The sequence below is a fragment of the Mus caroli genome, chromosome 13 (assembly GCF_900094665.2).
Source record: "Mus caroli chromosome 13, CAROLI_EIJ_v1.1, whole genome shotgun sequence".
NCBI classification, from domain to species: Eukaryota; Metazoa; Chordata; class Mammalia; order Rodentia; family Muridae; genus Mus; species Mus caroli.
The window spans coordinates 3,556,933-3,578,787 of record NC_034582.1 but is presented as its reverse complement, the minus strand read 5'-3'; positions in this window follow the sequence as shown (position 1 = coordinate 3,578,787).

The window sequence follows — 21,855 nt, the reverse complement described above, 5'->3', positions numbered from 1 at the left end:
ATGCCTGCTTTTGTACCTTCTATAAATTCATGCATGCATCCCATTTACTATGTTTAAAAACAGCCTTTCTATGGGAGAAAAGTATATGTGAATTGGATCACACGCTTATTCTTTTGAGTTTCCTCCTGCTTCATCACAAATAATTAAATTGTGTGCTGTAGATGGTGTTTTAAAATGTTGATTAATCAAGCTTTAATTTGTATATTCATCAATATATATCTCAGAGCTTACAATTGCTTAAAATTGTTCATCCCTCAGATCCTATTAACTCTCAAATTTGCAATTGCTTATGCAACTCATAAGAAAAAATACTGTTCCTTTAAGAAGACTGGTTTTGAACAGTTAAGAATTTGTCCTAGGTTGCCTGGAAAAGACCCCCAGGATTTGCTTTTCTGTTATATTTACAAAAAGCTTTAGCTGATAAAGGATTACAGACAGCTCCTGAAACTATACAAACTCAGGATCCTTATAATTATTTGGGTTTTAGACTTACTAATCAAGCTGTTTTTCCCCAGAAGATAGTTATTCGCAGAGACAATTTTAGGACTTTGAATGATTTTCAAAAATTGTTAGTTGATATTAATTGGCTTTGCCCCTATTTAAAGCTTACTACAGGTGAGTTGAAACCTTTATTTGATATTCTTAAAGGGAGTTCTGATCCTACCCCCTCCCTAGATCTTTAACCTCAGAAGGATTGCTGGCCTTACAACTAGTAGAAAAAGCTATTGAAGAACAATTTGTCACTTATATAGATTACTCTTTGCCTTTACATCTGTTAATTTTTAATACAATTCATATGCCTACAGAATTGTTATGGCAAAAGTCTCCTCTAATGTGGATACATTCGAGGATTTCTCCTAAACGTAATATCTTGCCATATTATGAAGCAGTAGTTCAGATGATTATCCTTGGAAGGAAGCAGGCACTTATTTACTTTGGCAAAGAGCCAGATATTGTTCAGCCTTACATTATAGGTCAAGACACTTGGCTGAAGCAGCACAGTACAGATTGGTTGCTTGCTCAAATTGGGTTTAAAGGAACTATAGACAGTCACTACCCTCAAGAGAGGTTGATACAATTTTTAAATGTACATGAGGTGATATTTCCTAATATGACCTCTATACAACCCTTACACAATGCTGTTCTGGTGTTTACTGATGGCTCCTCTAAAGGGCGAGCTGGATATGTTATAAATAATAAACAGGTAATCATAAAAATTCCTGGCCTCTCAGCTCAATTAGCAGAATTAACAGCAGAACTGAATGTCTTTCAGTCTGTGAATGATACTGTTAATATTTTTACTGATAGTTTATATGTTGCATAATCGGTACCCTTATTGGAGACCTGTGGTACATTTAACTTTAATACACCAGCAGGACCCCTGTTTTCACAATTGCAAAACATCATTCTTGCCCGGAAACATCCATTCTATATTGGCCACATACGATCTCATTCTGGTCTTCCTGGGTTTTTAGCAGCAGGCAATGATTGCATCAAGAGAGCTCTAATAGGAGAGGCCTTAATTTCAGGTCCTGTTGCTTTGGCCAAACGTGATCATGAAAAATTTCATCTCTCTAGCCATACCTTAAGGCTCTGACATAAGATCACTAAGAAGTAGGCAAGAATGATTGTAAAGCAATGCCCTAAATGTATTACATTATCTCCAGTGCCACATTTAGGAGTTAATTCATGAGGTCTTATGCCTAATCATATTTGGCAAATGGATGTAACTCATTATGCAGAATTTGAAAAATTAAAATATATATGTTTGTATTGACACTTGTTCAGGATTTCTTTTTGCTTCTCTACATACTGGAGAGGCCTCTAAAAATGTAGTTGATCATTGCCTACAAGCCTTTAATGTTATGGGATTGGCTAAACTTATTATGACAGATAACGGGCCATCCTATTCTAGCAAAAATTTTACTTCATTTTGTAAGGAATTTGGTATAAAACATAAAACTAGAATTCCTTATAACCCAATGGGACAAGAAATAGTTGAACATGCTCATCCCACTTTTAAAAATTGGATTTTAAAAACAAAACAGGGGCAGTTATATCCCCCAAGGTCACAAAAGGCACATTTTGCTTTTGCTTTATTTGTTCTAAATTTTTTGCAAACTGATGTTAAAGGTAAGTCTGCAGTGGATCGCCACTGGCATCCAGTTACTTCTAGTTCTTATGCCATGGTAAAGTGGGGGGAATCCATTAACTATTGAATGAAAGGGTCCAGACCAGGCCCTAATCTGGGGAAGGGGCTCCTTCTGTGTATTTTCACAAAAAGAAAAGATGCACGTAGCCTCCATGACAGAAGTGGATGGTTTGGGAAGATCTAAGATTTCCTAAGTCAGACACAGCTGTCGGCCACCATAACTCCCAAGCAGGACTATAGAGCATAAATAAATTTGATGCCTCAGTCCACTTAATTCTAATATTATAAACAGGGGAGAAATTGTAGCCTCCCCCAGCCTCGAAGCAGGCTTATCGAGATCTTGACCTTGCTGCCACTAAGGAGATTACCTAGGGTGGAGCTTGCCTGCCTAGATGACTCTATTGTTCGGCCACTGCGGCTGTTCTTCAAGACACTGCTATCTGCTGAGAGGCCCCTGAGCTATTCCAGAGACTATGCCCTATCCTGCCTGTCATCACCTGCAGCTGGTTCCAAGCTCCAAGAATGGATTAGCGGGGGATGGGCCTCCCTCCCCTTTATAAGCACAGTTTTCTATTAAACATTTGAGCTTTAATCAGGAACCTTGACTTAGCTCCATTTTTTTCTCAATTGCCTAGTTTCTCTTTTCAGCCCTGGCTTGCCTCCAAGGTGAAACCTGGTCCATGTGAGCCAAGGGATGGCTTCCAACCTTTGGCAGTTTATATCATGTAGAAACTGCAATTTCTTATATTAAAAAATTTAATTATAGCAATATTAAAGAAAAATTTCTTGGTAACCCACAGCCACAAAGTTATTTTGTTGTTACTTCATAACTGTAATTTTGCAACTGTTATGAATTATAATGTAAGTATCTGACACAAGACCCTGTTGACCCCCAAAGGAGTCAAGTCACTTAGGCTAAGAACAACTCACTATCCTAGCACCTTAATTTTGCTTATTCAGACTTGCTTTTCATTAAAGGGTCTGCACTGCTCATTAAAAAGTCAGCATATGTTTTCACATCAAGATCTGCTTACTACAGAGCCCAATATAAGAGAGCAGTGTATGTGCATATGTGTGTGTGTGTGTGTGTATCTATATATATAGGTATACATGTGTATATATGCATATTGTGTGTGTGTAGTTTCACTCTTCAAATAAGAAAAATGAGAATCTTTTGAAAAAGTACATGAAATTATCCTAAGTTACAGATGTGTTAAAGGGCATACTAAAAAGCTTTTAGTTCAGAATTTCTGAAGTTGTTCTTACAGTATGAGTTTTTTTGAAAGACATATGAATCATTGAAGCACTTTATTAGACCATTGTTATCTATGATGAGCTGATATTTACCATATAATTATTTATACCTTTGCTAATAATATGGGAACTAATAACAACCTTTGTGTGGGCAGAATAATTGCACTAGGTCACCTTGAAGATTGCACAGCTAGGTGGCCTTCAGCAGGTGGTTGTTTCATTAGATCTCTACCATTTTTACTTATGTCTGCTATGTTTCATAAAAGACTGGTAATTATAGAAGACAGCATGGAAGTTCTGAAGAATATCATAAAATGATAATCACAGGGTTGGTGATCATAGCAATAAAGTACTAGTTTCATGGTATCATAAATAAATATGTGAACTATTCTGTAAAAGAAATAGACATAGACATTAGAGACAAAAATAAACTATGGACTACATTATATTGCTAGCTTGAAAATTTGGTTGCTCCTATTTATCAGTTTAAAGTCATTATAATTTAGAATTTGCATGTCTGAAATACGTTAGAAAAACATTTGTGGTGTTGATTTTTAAATAATCAACTGTTATTTGCCATATAGAGTTTAGTTTTGTTTCTTTGTTAAATATAGATCTGGAGAGCTTTGTTTTGTTTTTTGTTTCTTGGGGTTTTTTTGTTTTGTTTTGTTTTTTTAGAATAGCATTAAAAAAGTACAGGTTTCTCGAAACAAGATGTATTTAATTACTTTTCAGATTTAACTTTTGCCAATATGTTGCCAGAGTATATTTCTGTGGTATCAAAGAAAGGATTTCCTTTTGCCTATATATATATATATATATATATATATATATATATATACAAACGGGTGTATGTATATGTATGCATATATGGTACTTTTGTTTTACTTTATTTCAGTTTTTAAAAATTTAATGAATCAAGTTTTGAAAGTCTAGAACACAATTTCAGATATGATCATATAAAATATCTAAAATGTATGAGTAGCATTTTCATTCACATAATAATATGAATTACAATGAGACTAGACTATACTGCCCAAGACAAAGCAGACTATACATTATTACAATTAAAGAAGTCAAAACATAGATTTATCTGTATTATAAACTTCAAAGACATGCTAAAAATCAATTATCTCTTCTCGAAACAATTCTTTCCTTCATCTTGTCTGTGCAAAACACTGTCCACAATAGACTTTAATGATTTCTTTATGTCTTTCACATTGCTGCAGCACTTCATGCTTATCTCAGTATAGCTAAGTCTATTCATTTATTTTATTTAAATATGAAATTAAGACCACTCTCTATATTTACCACACTGTATTGATATATGCCTTGATGTTATGCAGCCTGCATTTGTCAATGTTCTTTTATTAAACTGAACAAATTCATGCCAAACAATCTTTGTTTGCATGTTAACATTCGGATACATTGAACTGTGAGGAAAAAATTCCTTATCAAAATCTCCATGTTATCAGAACTTACTGACATACGTCTGTGACTCTAGCACTCAGAAGCTAATGAAGGAAGACCATGAGTGCAAGGCTAACCAGGGCTATATAGTGAGATTCTATTTCTAAGACAAAACAAAATGCATGTGCTTCTCACAGTAAATATTAGAGAAATATTTAAAATTTTAAATGTCAGGAATAGGAATAAAAATGTTTGACTTAAATTCCATCCCCAGATCCCATAGTAGAGAGAATGGACTTCTGTAATTGAACTTCTAACCTCCATATAGGTAATGTATAATACATGTCCCTGTATTTACACATGTGCACACGCATGAGCACAGACACAAATATACATTTATGTAAACACACAAACACACAATAATAACAATAATAAATGTAAATGTCAATCTTACATTTTTTCCCAAAGATTCTAGAAAAATTTTAAGTAGTACTTTTTGCCTGAGCAGGTCATATGTGTGGGGAGCACACAGTAGAGTAGAGCGGCATGTATCACACTTGGCAGAAAGCAGAGAGAGAGAAGGACACCTGTGCTCAGAGCCTGATCAGTTTTCTTCTCTGAATGTCATAGGTACCCACTCCATGGGTGCTGCAAGATGTATTCAGGGTGGTTTTACACCTCTGGTTAACTGAGAAGAGCTGATTGTACTTTCGGTGTTTATTAACCCAATGATATTGGCAGTCAACTGTAGGAAGGATTTGAGGGAGGAAAAAGAAGGGGTGATATAAGTATATTTAAAAAATTTTAAAGGTAATAATATGAATGCTTATCATAATATGAACATTTAGAAAATCAAAAGAAAATTAAAATAGAAATCTGTTATGAGCCGGGCATGGTGGCATACGCCTTTAATCCTAGCACTCAGGAGGCAGAGGCAGATGGATTTCTGAGTTCAAGGCCAGCCTGGTCTGCAGAGTGACTTTCAGGACAGCCAGGGCTACACAGAGAAACCCTGTCCAAAAAACAAAACAAGCAAACAAACAAAAAACCCAAAACAGCAACAAAAATAGAAATCTGTTGTGAAATTTTCTAAAAACAAAACACATGGATCCTAGAACCTTGAATCACAACCATGACTCCATCAGGTTTTTATTAAAATATTTTTGATAGGGTTTCTTATTATAAATTATACTGTCTGCTTGGCTGGATGTTTCCTTCAAGGCTTGTCTATTAGCCTGTGCACATCTATGATGTAAAATGTGTGAACAGCTCATTTAAGGGAAGAATGATATTCAGTCTGGGGCCTTTTATTCTATTTTTGTCTATATATTTAAAGGTTATTTTCACCCCCATATCCCCCCTCCTTCACTCCAAAAAGAGACTGTCCCCATCACCTTCATATAGGCCTAGTGAAATGTATTGAAACAGTAGGCGGGAGCTGTCATGTTTGTTGCTCCCAATGGCTGTTGCAGCTCACTCTACTTGCTTCTATGTTCATACTGTTTCAGAATCTCACCAGAAGACCAGAGTTGAGCATTGCATCTTAAATCTCATTCAGAACATTTGGATGCTGAATGGGTCACAAGATGGATCAATTTATAACACCTACACCCAAAATACTCTCCCTTCTGAAACAAAAGAGACAATAGTGACATATGCATTCTGCTTGGGGTATCTGGTGTGTATATAGATTAAAAAAACAAAACAAAACAAAAACCAATGAGACAATCAGGCTTAATCCATAAACAGTAAATGACTTTTACATTCTTTTTTGTGTGTTCTATTAGTTGTATTTTGGTCAATTAAGAAAGAAAGTTTATCCAAAGAAGACATTGTGGGAAACTGGATTCCTCACAGTTCTCTATCTTTCATCCCTGCCACAGTTAATCTAATGAATCTTTCTGTTTTCAATGAAGGCGATAGAATAAAATGACCTAGTTTAAAAGTCAAAGAGAGTTTTACCCCACAATGTAAGAAGGAGGAAATAAAAGAGGGAGAGGACAAGGTCAACAAAAATGAATTAATTAATTAATGAACGAGTGAATGAATGAATATTAGACAAACCACTGTAAGAAACAAAGTACCTTCGTATCCCAATTTTCAAATTTCTATATTTACTTATTAAAGCATAACAGGGTTAGTGATATAGCCACTTAGCAGGGTACCACATAAACTCAGCATGGTGGCATGTGTCTGCAATCACAACATTCAAAAGATTGTGGCAAATAAATCAGAAGATTAAAGTCAACCTAAGCTGCATAGTGCAGTTGAGGCTAACTTGGATTACATGAGACCCTAGTAACAACAACAACAAAACAAAACAAAATGGAAAAAGAAAAGAAAGTATAGTTGACTGCAGTTGATGAAACTGTCATATAAAACAGTAGGAACTAGTCTAGTTGTCTTATAAAATGATTGTGCTGTCTTGAGTCTAAGCACAAGTCTGAAATTCCTGTAGAAAGCCACATCCTGTGACTCTCCTGGACTGAGCTATCCTTCAACTTTCAACAAATGCAGAAGAAAACTTTCCGTGCAAACACAGCAGTTTCTATGGAGGTTGAGGAGGTAACTCAGCTTTTTACATGAGCTTCTTAAGAATCCAATCTTTGTGAACTGTTCCCCACTTTGATCCACTTACGGTTTAATGTATTCAGACAACTGTGCCTGCTCAATAATTCTCCTTAACTTGCTGACAGCCGTGTTCTAAGCCCTCAGTTCTATTTGCACTGCCGATTTCTCTCACTTTTGATAGGCATATAATCATCATCACAAATGCAGAGAAAGGGCCAACACATATACATATGTATGTGAAGCACTTTGAAATGGTCCTCTTATGAGTTTCTCACAGTTTAAGAATAAACAAATAAGCAAATTATTACGATTGCTTGGCAGGCAAATGAAAGCCGTTGAGGTGATTCTTTAGCTGACCTAAAGAAAATTGTCAAATTTTAATTTTAGCATCAAGAATAACAACTTCAAGGTGGGTTGAAGGAGCCACTTATTAACTTTGTCTTTTCAATTTTCCACAGATGAGAAGGAAAAACTGTGAAGAACCCTTGTTTGCCCTCTTCAGACTTAGGTGAATGGCTTGTTTTTAATGGTTAAGCATTTTAATTATAGACTTGCCCCACATCTGGTTCTGTAGCCCTAGACTCTGCTGTCTACATCTTTATCAGTCTCAGCTTGATTTAGAAGAATACTTAACATGGTTTTTTTTCCATAAATTTGAATATTTCAAAATGGTGTCAAGTTAAATTTAGTACTACACTGAAGAACCACTAATATTTGTCTGTGTATAGCAAGAAAGTCATAGTTTACATTTGGGGAATTGTTTTGGTTAGACTACTATTAATCTTAAATGAAATCCAGTTTTCTCTTATAATTGTCAGCTGTCATATTTTTTGGTCAGTTTTAGTTGTACAAACATCATCTCTGCCTACTATGGTGCCCAAGCAGGTGTCACAAAAGAACTTGAGGCTGGTCTTCTCCTGCATACAGTACATCATCCCGGTAGGCTCTCATCTGATGTTTGAGCTCCCCTAGAAACTTGGATATACACACACACAGACACGCACACACAGAGACACACACAGACACACAGACACGCACACACAGAGACACACACAGACACACAGACACGCACACACAGAGACACACACACACAGAAACACACATACAGTCTTGACAATTTCATAATTACAGCTCACATACAGGAGCTAGGAACAGTCCTTTTCTAAAGCCTGAGCAAGAACTCTTCAGTTCTACATGGTTTGGTGTTTTGAGCTCTAAGAGTTTATAAGGTTGGGATCCCTGAAGCTAAAGAAATCACTGGTAATGGAAAGCAGGGGGGCTCAGTAATGCTCCTTCACCTGCCCACATGGGACTCTGGACAGCTGGCCTGCAATAAAAAGACAAATCTGTAGCCTTTTGCAAAACTTCCCATCATTTGTCAGACCTCTAAGAAAATCCATTGCCACCTGTTTCCTGACCCAGGGATTACTGATAATAACATCAGGACTGAAGATCTGGCTCAGTAGTTAAAAGCACCTGTTGTTCTTGGGTAGAACATGGATACTCAGTCCCAGTACCTACATGGTGGTTGACACTATCCATAATTCATTTCAGAGCATCAATCTGATCCCCTCTTCTGGAAACCAGATATGCATGAGGTCGACATACATACATTCATGCATGCAAAACACTCATACACATAAAACTAAATAAATCAATTTCATTAAGAAGAAATATTCACATTCTTCTTGCATGATTAAAAGGAACAATCCACAGACAAGCTCATGCTCCTTGCAGTTCTGTGCTAAGCCCACAGTTGACCCCAGGCTATATCACTTACTACACAGAGGCACTGTCTTCGAAAGGGAAACCAGCTTGGTGCCAGTGTCACAAGGAAGCTTAGTTGGTTCCCAACATTCACTCACCAATGTTGCCTAGCATCTTGACTGGATTCTTCCATAAGTCCCAATACGTTACAGCAGACTTTCCTTGCATTCTGAACAAACTGAGAAGCAAAATGAATAAGCAGAGAAAGAAGCAACAATTTCTGTATGGGTGCAGGATGGATTTTAATAGCAGCTCTGTATGATTACCTTGGTACCTAATTGGACACTGCTAACATTTCTCTCCCATGACTGCAATGACCACCAAGGCTGGCACTTGTGGTCAGTGAAATAAAATTGCTAGGCTGGAGGAGCCAAAGTATATTTTTGCTCCTTTTCAGAACCAAGAGAAAAGAGACCTGAGTTAGGGGACTCCCTCCCCCTGGTCTTATACTTTTCCAGTTAATGTGTCATAACCTTCTCCATGCTTTAAATAAGCTAGGCAAAATCATAGATCTAGTAATGTACTGATTTCAAGCTTGTCACAGGAAGGAAACCTATGATATGGGGAAGTCTGTGACAGCTGCTTATCCCTGGACAAAACAGCAATATGAATATGGCTAAATTAACGGGACTTTACCTTGCTTTCAGTGCAGTAGTTTACAAAGTCTGATAATACCTTGACTCTAAAAGTTTGGTTGAGTTAGCTGTTAGTTCTTCCTCTTGTCTCATGTGGGAAACTCAAGCACACAAGTCATCTGATGAGTCATCTCACAGCTCTGATAGGATTCACAACCATCTTGGTGGGTGACACCAACCCCTGCCATTTCCCAACGACAGTCTCCTGGAGGTCAGCTCAAATGCCATATGACAATTTGTTGAAGTAAGAAAGTGAGAGCAAGTGGTCAGAACCTGCTCAGCCTGTCACATACACAGCATTGTATTTGTCAAAGCAAGTCATAGGACCTGCTCAGATTCAAGAATGTCAGATAGTAGATGCTACACATGCACTGGACCATCAGCCATATGTAGACTTGCATACAGTTGTGGGAGGACTTTGTGTTCTTCTCTTGTGATGTAGCATGAATGTTCCGAACAAACTAAAATTTGGGGTAAGGATTGACAAAGCATGTTGCTACCACACAGAAAAAAAAGAAAAATAATGATGATATCCAAGTGATTTTCTTTTTCTTTTTTCTTTTTTTTTGAGCATGAAAGTAATTTATTTTATTTTTATTCACGTTAACATTTAACATTGGAAACAATTAAAAATATACGGAAAAGTTATAAGACCAGATAATAACCATAGGCTCTTTCCCTGGCCACTTCCTCATCTTCTACCTTTCTGGCCGCATCTACATATATTTGAGCCATATCAAAATAATACATGTTATATATTATCATGATCTCTTATTAATTCAACATGTATTTTTTATTGGATATTTTATTTATTTACATTTCAAATGTTATCCTATTTCCCAGTTTCCCCTCTGGAAAACCTCTATCCTATCCCTCCTCCCCATGCTTCTATGAGGGTGCTCCCTCACCAACTTACCCACTCCTGCCTCCCCACCGTAGCATTCCCCTACACTGGGGAATCAAGCCTTCACAGGCCCAAGGGTCTCTCCTCCCATTGATGACTGACAAGGCCATCCTCTGCTCCATATGTGTCTGGAGCCATGGGTCCTCCATGTGTACACTGGCTGGTGTTTAGTCCTGGGAGCTCTGGGAGGTGTGGTTGGTTGATGGCTGCAAGTATCCAGCTCTCTATTTGTTAGGCTCTGGCAAAACCTCTCAGGAGACAGCTATATCAGGCTCCTATCAGCAACCACTTCTTGGCATCCATAATAGTATCTGAGTTTGGTGTCTATATATGGGATGGATTTCCAGGTAGGGCAGTCTCTGGATGGCCTTTCCTTCAGTCTCTGCTCCACACTTTGTCTCTCTATTTCCAAGTGATTTTTCTAAGTGTTTCTTTGTAAGCCAGGTCCAATGTTCAAAGCATTCCTAAAAGATGATATATTATAATCCTATTAATACTGAAATCATCAATATTGCAAATTTGTGCTATTTTGCTGAAAAATTTATCTCCCATATCTTGAAGGCCTGTAAAGCAAATGCAGGTATATCGTTGGGTTATAATGGAAAAGGCACATTATTAGGACATTGTGGCCTCCCTTCCCCCAGCCTGGAACCTGCCTGCTCAAGGGTGGAGCTACCGGCTCATTCGTCCTGCCATGCCCACTGCTGGAACCTGCCTTTGCTGCCTGGAGTCACACACGTGTTCGTCCTGCTACTGGACCCTGAGTTACTTGGCGGGAAATTGGGTTCCCTCCCCCTTCCTTTATTAACTGAGTGTCTGGAATTAATAAAATTGAGTCTTGATCAGAACTGGTTGTCCTGACTCCATTGTTTCTTCCGCCCCGTCTAGTTACCTCTCTTTCAGCCTGAACTGCCATTTTCAGTTGAACCGTTCGTGTTGTGGACNGCGGGCGGGCCGCAACAGGACATCTCATGATCTAAAAGCATGGTATAAAACTCAAAATGTTAATAATTTTCTTATTTTTTTCATGCAATGTTACTAATGTGTACCATACTTGTTTGTGCCTGACTGTTGGCATTCTATATAGAGTATGTTGCTGATCATTTGACTTATGTGTTTCAAAAAGAACCTACTGGCACTCAAGAAATAATAAATGTCCATGGTGACATGACACTATATTTGCCGTTAGGAGAGGTGTGAAATGTGTGGCCACCTAAGTAAAAGAAAAAAGCAGTGATTTACATTCATAAAGTAGGTTATGTAGGTTGGGCAAATTTTGAACTTGTGTCACCATTGGCTACTGAGCACTCCAATCCTCCAAACACATTTTTTTTTTTTTGGTTTTTGTTTGTTTTAATATATAAGAAGCAAAGACAGTCAATATAGCCCAAAAGTAATTACTTCTCTCTATGAATCAATGGTTACAATATTGGGTCTAATCCCAAGTAAGTCAATGGTGGCATTTTCCCCAGGTACTAAAGGCATAACGAGACTGATAAAGTGACTTGCCATGTCTTCTGTAAAGCTGAGGTCTTGGTGGTAGGCAGATGATCAAGAATCAACAGTGAAAAAAAAATCAGTGGTAAGTTATAACAAAAGCCAAGCTGGCTTTACCAATAACTTCCATGTCTGCTTAAAGTATTAAGACTTGATCTTGGTAGCTCACAGCCAAACACAGGGTGCAAAGATGGAAGCAATCAATTTTACCTGAGCTTTCATAGCAGGGGCAAGAATCAGAGATTGGTTTACATAATAAGATAAGAATGTAATAGGTGTCAGTTATTGATCTGAATGCTGTCCAGCATAGTTGAAACCAGCAATACATATCTGTATTAAATATCCACACACCAACACAAAATTTGAATTTCATTGGGTATTCATTATCATTCTAGAGATGTATAAGGGAGAAAAGTAAATAAACTATGTGAACAAATCTGGCATAGGTAACGTTTATCATTAGGAAGAGAAAAAAATTTTATTTGAATAAATATGTTGGTGTGTGATTGTAATTAAATGAGGTAACTGTCTTGCAAATAAAAAGTATTTAATGTATTTTCAGTAAGAGTGCTGAGAGTAGTGACGAGCAGTTGTAAGAGATTTTCTGCTAACATGGAAGTAAGAGACTATAATTGAAAAGCCTGATGAAAAGGTAGACCTCATTTTTTTTCATAGAATTATTGAATAGTATCTTGAAAGCCTCTAGGAATTCTCTAACAACTTGTTAGAGAAAAGTATATTTATGTTTTACTCCTCTATTTTAAGTTATTCATTCTTGCAAAGCATGCTTTTACTTCAGTTCATTAATTTTTGGAATCTATAGGTTTGTATAACTCAATTTCTTTAATCATGCATGTAAAATTAATTATTAGAATTCTGTTTTGCTGATTTCAGCAAGTGTGTGGAACCACACAACATAGCCTTCAGCAAAAATATGTAATGTCTTGCAGAAAAAGGAAATGTGATTCTTGCTTTTTTTTTTTTTTTGCTCAAAATGAATTTACTGGTAACAATAATTTATATTCAAATCATTACAGAAAAATGTATCAATTTCTGTGCATGCGTGCGTGCATGGGTGCATGAGAAAGTGAGAGAGAGGGGGAGAGAGAGACAGAGAGAGTTGTATGTATTTAGTATGCATACAGATGAAGCCAGAGAAGTAGGATGAGTTTCTTAACACTATCTACTTCATTCCTTGTGGAAAAAGATCTCAGTCTGAACTTGGAGCATGGCTCAGGCCTAGCAAGTCTCACCAATCCTTTTACTTCCATCCCACAGGAAAATTGGAGATTTTGGTACATGTGTAGCCATGCTCAGTGTGGGTGTATTTGTGGATTAAGTTTCTGCTATGTTTTAGATGTGTTGCTACCTCTCCAAGTATTCACTGAAGGATCCTGGAGGTTTTTCCCAAAGTACTGTTATTTGGTATGATACTTGTAAGTAATGGGCCTAGAGACAGGTACATAGACTTTTGGAAGGATACTTTTAGAATAAGTGGCACAACACAAATGTATGCTCTTGATGCTGTCCCTGCTACCTCTCTCTTGCAAACACTTTCAATGGTTGCTACACATGCTTTGAGATGATGTAGCCATGGATTGTCTCTTCCAGAATATCTTTGCTGTGCCATCTGGGATTCCATTCTCCAAAACTGTGTAAGCTAAATATATATCATAAGTTTCTATATCTAGTACTTTGTTCGTGATAGAGAAATCTGGCATCACTGAATTGCTTAGTTATCTTAAAAAGAGTTCTCTCTTTACTGTAACACAACTTTTTACCTTATAAAACAGTCCACCACTCTAACTACAAAAATATTACATCCTAATGTTAAACAAGTTCAAACTATTCTTTTTGAAAGACTTATTATTTTAATTATGTGTGTACATGCATGTCTATACAGAGGTATTTGCAACAGTGAGTGATGTGTTCACAGAGGCCAGAAGTATCCATTGGCCCTCCTGGAGTTCAAGTTATAGGTAGTTGTGAGTCATTGAGTTGGGGTCTTGTAACTCAATTCCTGTCCTCTGCAAGAGCAATATGTGTTTTACCTTAACTGCTAAGCCATCTCTCTAGCTTCTACATCTGTTTTAGACTCTATTTATCTTAACTGTACACAAAACTTTCTCAATAAGTGGACAAGAGAATAGATAAATAAAAGCATTAGCATCTACACTTAAATTATTCACACTTTCTTTTAATTGCCTTATATAATTTGCTGTATGAAATAAGATAAATTGTCACCATGCTGCTATAGATAGGAAACATTTGTTGAATAGCCAAGAAAGCATTGGAAACAAACAGTTACAGCCCTATTGACAGCATTGTCTCCCACTACAAATGGCACCAACCAGTGAATTGCTCCCAGGTGAGAATTTTAGAAGAACAGGTGATATCCATGGTATTTTCTCATTTTCTGCACTACTTTGAATGTTTTTTATTTATTTCATATTTGTGTACCTGATTGAACTGAAGCAACAACTATATAAAATATGTGAACAACTAAAATTGCTAATAAAGTGAATATTTGCCCAAACTAGACAAGTTCAGAAAAAAAAATATAACAAAGTCCAATTCACGCCTTTAATCCCAGCACTTGGGAGGCAGAGGCAGGCAGATTTCTGAGTTCAAGGGCAGCCTGGGCTACAAAGTGAGTTTCAGGACAGCCAGAGCTATATAGAGAAACCCTGTCTCAAAAAACCCAAAAACCAAAACAACAACATCAACAACAACAACAAAACCCAAACAACAACAACAAAAAACACATGTAACTAAATCATTTAAAGCCACTGGGACGTTAAACCTTGTTGGAGTAACAAGGTGATATTCATCAGAACATGGACAGAGAAAGGGAAGGTAGAGGACCTGGGCTCCCTCTTAAAGGGGCCTAGGTGAAGGGATGTTGCTTCATACCCTCTGTAAGGTTTCTTATATGCTGGTAGAAGAGACTTGGGGAAGAAGACATGGTTCTAGAGTTCAACCATCTCACAAAATATAAAGTGGGGTACAGGAGGGTAGGTGTGGGAAATGATAGTAAGAAGAACTTAGCTATGCATCTGTATACTGCTAGCCACTCATAAAATAGAAGCAGTGTGAGACAAAGGAAAAGAATAAGAACATTCCAATTTCTTCCCAACATGGCTTAGAGCATAGATAGATAGATAGATAGATAGATAGATAGACTAATTAATTAATTTAAAAATAAAAAAAATTGAGTGAAGTTGAGCAACACAATTATAGGTAGGAGGCTGACTTTGTTGGACAGGGGACATGACATCACTCCATGACCTGAGACAGGTTTACCAGACTTTCACCCTCAAAGAGCATGCTAGGATATGGACCTTAAGATGTTGTTCTCGCATGTTAAAAGTAAGTCAGAAAAGCAATCTTGCTGACAAGAGAGGACAAAGGAAAGATGTTTCTGACAAATGAAGCACTGGAGGTCAGAATCTACCTGATGGGAGGTCTCTGGAGGAATGTCTTTCAACTCAAGGCTGTTCATTCCAGCAAAACTCCTCTGAGAACATTCCTGCCACATGCTTTAAAAATAGCTGAGACATTTGGAGATGACATCAATATCAGTGTCCTTGCCCTGAGATTCTGCTTTAATTCATCTGTTGACGCTAATAGTTAAAAAAAAAAAATAGTGTGAACTAAGAATAGAATCGTGGTTTGTTGTTGCTACTCTCCTGATTTGAGGTAATAAACCTTTGAGCTGACCTAACCCAGAGCAGGTGTGCTCCTCACACATGAACTACCATTTTGTAATACACAATCTTCACAAGGTTTTCTCCCAAATTCACACCCTGAAATAATTGTACATATAAATCTATATTGTAGAACCTCACTACAGGGGGAATACTTCAGTTACATTCAATTATAATTAATCTTGGTGATCCTATATTAACTCTCAATGCTCTTGCCCCACCATCCTTCACTGCAAAAATATCTGTGCAAGAAACAAAGTGGATAAAGGATCAATAAGCCAATAGTGATGAAGGGAGATGTAGGTTTCTTCTCCCTGCCTAACATCCTTCATAGTAGCCGCCTACTGATGCTTTCCATATGGACAGCTATAACTTTTCAAGAGAAAAGAATGAGTACAGGCATTATTTAGGAAGAAATACTCCAGGGCACATCAAAGTAAGATTTTTGGCTAAATGTTATGTCATATTTTCTCTGAGCAGGCTTTCTTCCAAGAGGTAAATAGAACAGAGATAAAGGCAAAATAAAACAAGCAAACGTTATTTCCTCCAAATTTATCAGTAATATGGATGCTCTTTAATTTCATTAACTTATTTATTCACTGTACATCCTGATCATGGGCGCCGTTCTCTCCTCCCAGTACCCTTCTCACATAGCCCCTCTGTATCCCATCCCCTTCTCTTTTGGTAAGAGGGAGGCCTCATTCTTGGTGCCAACATACCCTGGCACATCAACTCATTGCAAGACTAAGCACATCCTCTTTCACTGATGCCAAATAAGGTTTTGATCTGTAATATAAATTCTTATATACATTTCCCTTCCTTCTGGGGGCTCCGTCTCCATAACCTTGAGGGGCAGAACAAGTTTGTTCTGTAAGAGCAGCTTTCTCAGTTACAGGCATTAGATGTATGATCATATGTAGAACTTAGTAATGGAGACCTTGGAAGCTCTTCCAGATGAGAGTCTGACCTGTCTCGTGTAAACAATGCTCAAGTAGCAGGGTCAAAAATCCCCAAGTGAAACCAAGAAATTGTGCACAGAATTCAGTGAGGTTCAAACGACATAATTAATCTGGGTGCTTTGCATGCTTTTCAGGGTCTTCTCACCTGGACATTTCCAAGTGCTGTTTCTCATTAATCCAACAATGCACTTAATTTTATTTATAATCACTTAGAAATATGCAAAGCAAATTACGTGAATTTCATTAAAATTGTAAATTTTGGTTTGTTTATTGATATAAGAGCTTGCTTTGTGGTAAAGATTGGCCTGGAACTTATTGTGGAGCCTAGGCTGGCAGAAAATCATGGTATCTTGTCAGCCTACTGAGTGCTAAGATTACAGGAATGTAGCATTCTTGCTCAGTTAAGAATCAAATCTAAGTGGATCAAGGAACTCCACATAAAACCAGAGACACTGAAACTTATAGAGGAGAAAGTGGGGAAAAGCCTTGAAGATATGGGCACTGGGGAAAAATTCCTGAATAGAACAGCAATGGCTTGTGCTGTAAGATCGAGATTTGAGAAATGGAATCTCATGAAACTGCAAAGCTTCTGCAAGNCAAAANNCACCNTCAATAAGACAAAAAGGCCACCAANAGATTGGGAAAGGATCTTTACCNATCNTAAATCAGATAGGGGACTAATATCCAATATATATAAAGAACTCAAGAGGGTGGACTCCAGAAAATCAAATAACCCCATTAAAAATGGGGCTCAGAGCTAANCAAAGAATTCTCACCTGAGGAATACCGAATGGCAGAGAAGCACCTGAAAAAATGTTCAGCATCCTTAATCATCAGAGAAATGCACATCAAAACAACCCTGAGATTCCATATCACACCAGTCAGAATGGCTAAGATCAAAACTTCAGGTGACAGCAGATGTTGGTGAGGATGTGGAGAAAGAGGAACACTCCTCCATTGTTGGTGGGATTGAAAGCTTGTACAACCACTCTGGAAATCAGTCTGGCGGTTCCTCAGACAATTGGATATAGTACTACCAGAGGATCCTGCAAAACCTCTCCTGGGCATATATCCAGAAGATGTCCCAACCGGTAAGAAGGGCACATGCTCCACTATGTTCATAGCAGCCTTATTTATAATAGCCAGAAGCTGGAAAGAACCCAGATGCCCCTCAACAGAGGAATAGATACAAAAAATGTGGTACATTTACACAATGGAGTACTACTCAACTATTAAAGAGAATGAATTTATGAAATTTCTAGGCAAATGGTTGGACCTGGAGGGCATCATCCTGAGTGAGGTAACACAATCTTATGATTGTGTTCTTTTATAAGAACTCAAATGATATGTACTCACTGATAAGTGGATATTAGCCCAGAAACTTAGTATACCAAGATATAAGATACAATTTGCAAAACATATGAAACTGAAGAAGAATGAAGACCAAAGTGTGGACACTTTGCCCCTTCTTAGAATTGGAAACAATCACCCATGGAAGGAGTTACAGAGACAAAGTTTGGAGCTGAGACAAAAGGATGGACCATCTAGAGACTGCCATATCCAGGGATCCATCCCATAATTAGCCTCCAAACGATGACACCATTACATACACTAGCAAGCGTTTGCTGAAAGGACCTGATATAGCTGTCTCTTGTGAGACTATGCCGGAACCTAGCAAACACAGAAGTGGATGCTCACAGTCAGCTATTGGATTGATCACAGGGCCCCCAATGGAGGAGCTAGAAAAAGTATCCAAGGAGGTAAAGAGATCTGCAACCCTGTAGGTGGAACAACATTATGAACTAACCAGTACCCCGGAGCTCTTGACTCTAGCTGCATATGTATCAAAAGATGGCCTAGTCGGCCATCACTGGAAAGAGAGGCCCATTGGACTTGCAAACTTTATATGCCCCAGTATAGGGGAATCGCCAGGGCCAAAAAGTGGGAATGGGTGGGTAGAGAAGTGGGTGGGAGGGTATGGTGGACTTTTGGGATAGCATTGGAAATGTAATTGAGGAAAATACGTAATAAAAAAATGCAGAAAACTAGGGGAAAAAAAAGAATGATTTTTATTATAACAAAGAAAGGCGAAAGAAGTAAATGACCAAATCAGTGGTGTATAATAAATGAGAAAAAGTACCATGGAATCTTGTGTCATTTTTTATGGTCTGACTTCTAGGTGTGTTTATTCAGCAAAGTTGCATAGGTCATTAGACACAATTTATCAATATCAACTATTTCTAGAATGTGACAATTGGTAGTGCTCACAGAGTATTCACATGTTCTGAAATATGTTGCAACCTTCATATAAAATGATCAGATGAGCAGATAGTGGTAACCAGGGAGGTATAGCTCAAGGCCAATGTCTTCTAATTGAAGCTCACAAATAGCATGTGACTCTTTTCACAACTTCCTCCTTGTGCAGTTGACCATTTCTGGAGGTGAACATGGCAGAGAATCAAGAAAAAAGCAGCAGGCCACAGACTTTGCCCAGTAGAATGTTAGGAAATAATGTGACACTTATGAGGAAGACCAACTAATCAAGTAAGATGTGAAGTCACTGAGGTTTCAAGACAAATATATCACTTCCTAATAATTCAGAATATGTTTGAATAGAGAATATGTGAATATATGCCTAAGATTTTATTGACAGTTCTTGCAAATTTTTAAAAATGTCCCTAGGTTTCATGCATTTCACACACACACACACACATACACACACACACACACACACACACACCTTAGTAGGCATGACTAAATAGAGCACATGGGCAATATGAGTTTTAAAACAAGTCTTATTTATAGACTCATGAAAATGGCTCTTATAGAAGTAGTCATGTGATCCAGCTTTCTCCCTACTGGCTAGTAGCATAGGAGCATACAGGATGCTATGTAGTGGTGGCTGTCAGTAGCCTTATCCAGCTGTGAACACATTGAGCTCCAGATGATAAGACCTACTCCACTGGAGGAAACTCATAACTGATACTATAAATATGCCAAAGAACCCATAGATTTAGATTTTATGCCCCAGGACCAAACATACTACTATATTGTAGAAAATGGACATAGTCCACATGCATCATAGAAATAGCACCTCATACTTCTGGGAATTTTATAGAATAATTCATTGTATATGAGCTTGTATGCAGTCAATATCTAAACATTTTAAATATTGTTTTATTTAGCTAATAGACACAAATAATAAATCTCTTTAAATAGATTATAAAGTTATCAAAAATTTAAACTCTGCCTGTGAGGGTGTCAGAAATAGCTCTGTCCTGAGTTATCCAAATATCATCCATGAGTTTAATTTCAGTAGAAGAGAAATCAAGAAGTAAAAATAGGGGAATAAAGCTTGAAATGCTGCAGAAAATATGTACAAATTCTAGACTGAAATTATTAGAAAATATTGTGTTGTAATGCTTTATGTTAGATTTTGAAAATAGGGTTAAGAATTTCCAAAAAAAAATATTCTATAGTGAATCTCATTATTTGATAGTAATTTGGCATTCTCTATGTAATAGAAAATTGGATATTAGTTACTACAGCAAATTATATAGTAACTGGGATGGAAAAAAGAGCTAGATTCTGTGTGTTCATATTTGCTAAAATGGTGTCTTTTACTTTGTTCCTTAGCATAATTCACACTGGGACTTACTTTCCAAGTGAATACAAAGAAAAAGAGAAATTCTAAAAATTACACACCCTGTAACATTCAAAATGTACCCTGGTTTTGGTTTCATTGGCTTTTTATTCTTTAAAACAAGGCTTTTTATTCCTGAATATGACATATGCATGGTTCAGCCACACCAAGACAAGTATAAGTGGGTACCAAGCATATCATCAATTCTGTGTTAATCTCCCTGGGTACTGAAGTAAAACATGCTGAGCTCTGACTTCCTCTCCATTGCAGAATTTACTGAGCACTGCTGTGCCTTTTTTTCAGTTGGTTTTCTGACCCATCTTTTCTCCAAGGTATACCCTTTCTGAGGACTGCAATTGAAGGATGCAGGCATGTGTCTGGGAAATGTGGATGGTCACAGTGTGTGCTTCATTGATTAACCATGAAAACCATAATGGAGTGGCCACTGATCCCTGAAATGGATCCTTTGAAATCCTTTAAACATCCATGGGGTCACTACTCATGTTCTATTGCAAGAAAATGCTTCCAACTATCTGACTGCTTGCTAATGGCCACCTGCAATAAACTATTTACCTTTTCATGACCAGCTTAACAGCCACCTTCCATAGTAGAGTATATGAAGAACAGGTATAGAAGTTCTCAAATGTCATGACTGCCAGAACACTACCAAGTTTGGAAAATAACTCTTGAGCATACCACTGTGTATAAAGTGACTTCATCTCTTATTTCCAATTCTAGGGCTTAACAATAGAAGAACCATATATTTCTCAATGTCATTGTTGACTTTCAAAAGCATGGCCAGCTTTCTAGTTCTTGCCAACCTTTCAAGAATTTGTGTGAGGATGTAAAACTGTGCCCTCAAAATAAAGTAGTGATGGAGCCATAGCTAAAATGGTAGTCATGTGAAAGTCAACAAGACAGGCTATAATTCATCTTCATTTATCTACTCCCTTACAGAACAATGTTCAGATACATACAAACATACATACATACATACACACATACATACACATACATATATACCTATCCTGCACATCTACTTTCTTACCCATATTTTCATTTACAGACACCCTACCCATTCATCTAACTGTACACCCATTTATACTGCTATCCATGTTTCTATCTATTGTCCCATCTACCTTCTATATACCCATCTATCAACCCACTTTCTCATCCATCTATCCATCCATCCCAGTAAAGCTCTTGCAACTGAGTTGCTGTATATGAAATAATGATTGTAATCTTATTTTCTCACCATTTCAATTAAATTCAGGGGAGTTTAACAATAATGACAAAATTTATGCATAGTATAGGGAAATTCAGAAAAGTAGTCTCATCTGAACAACAACAACAAAA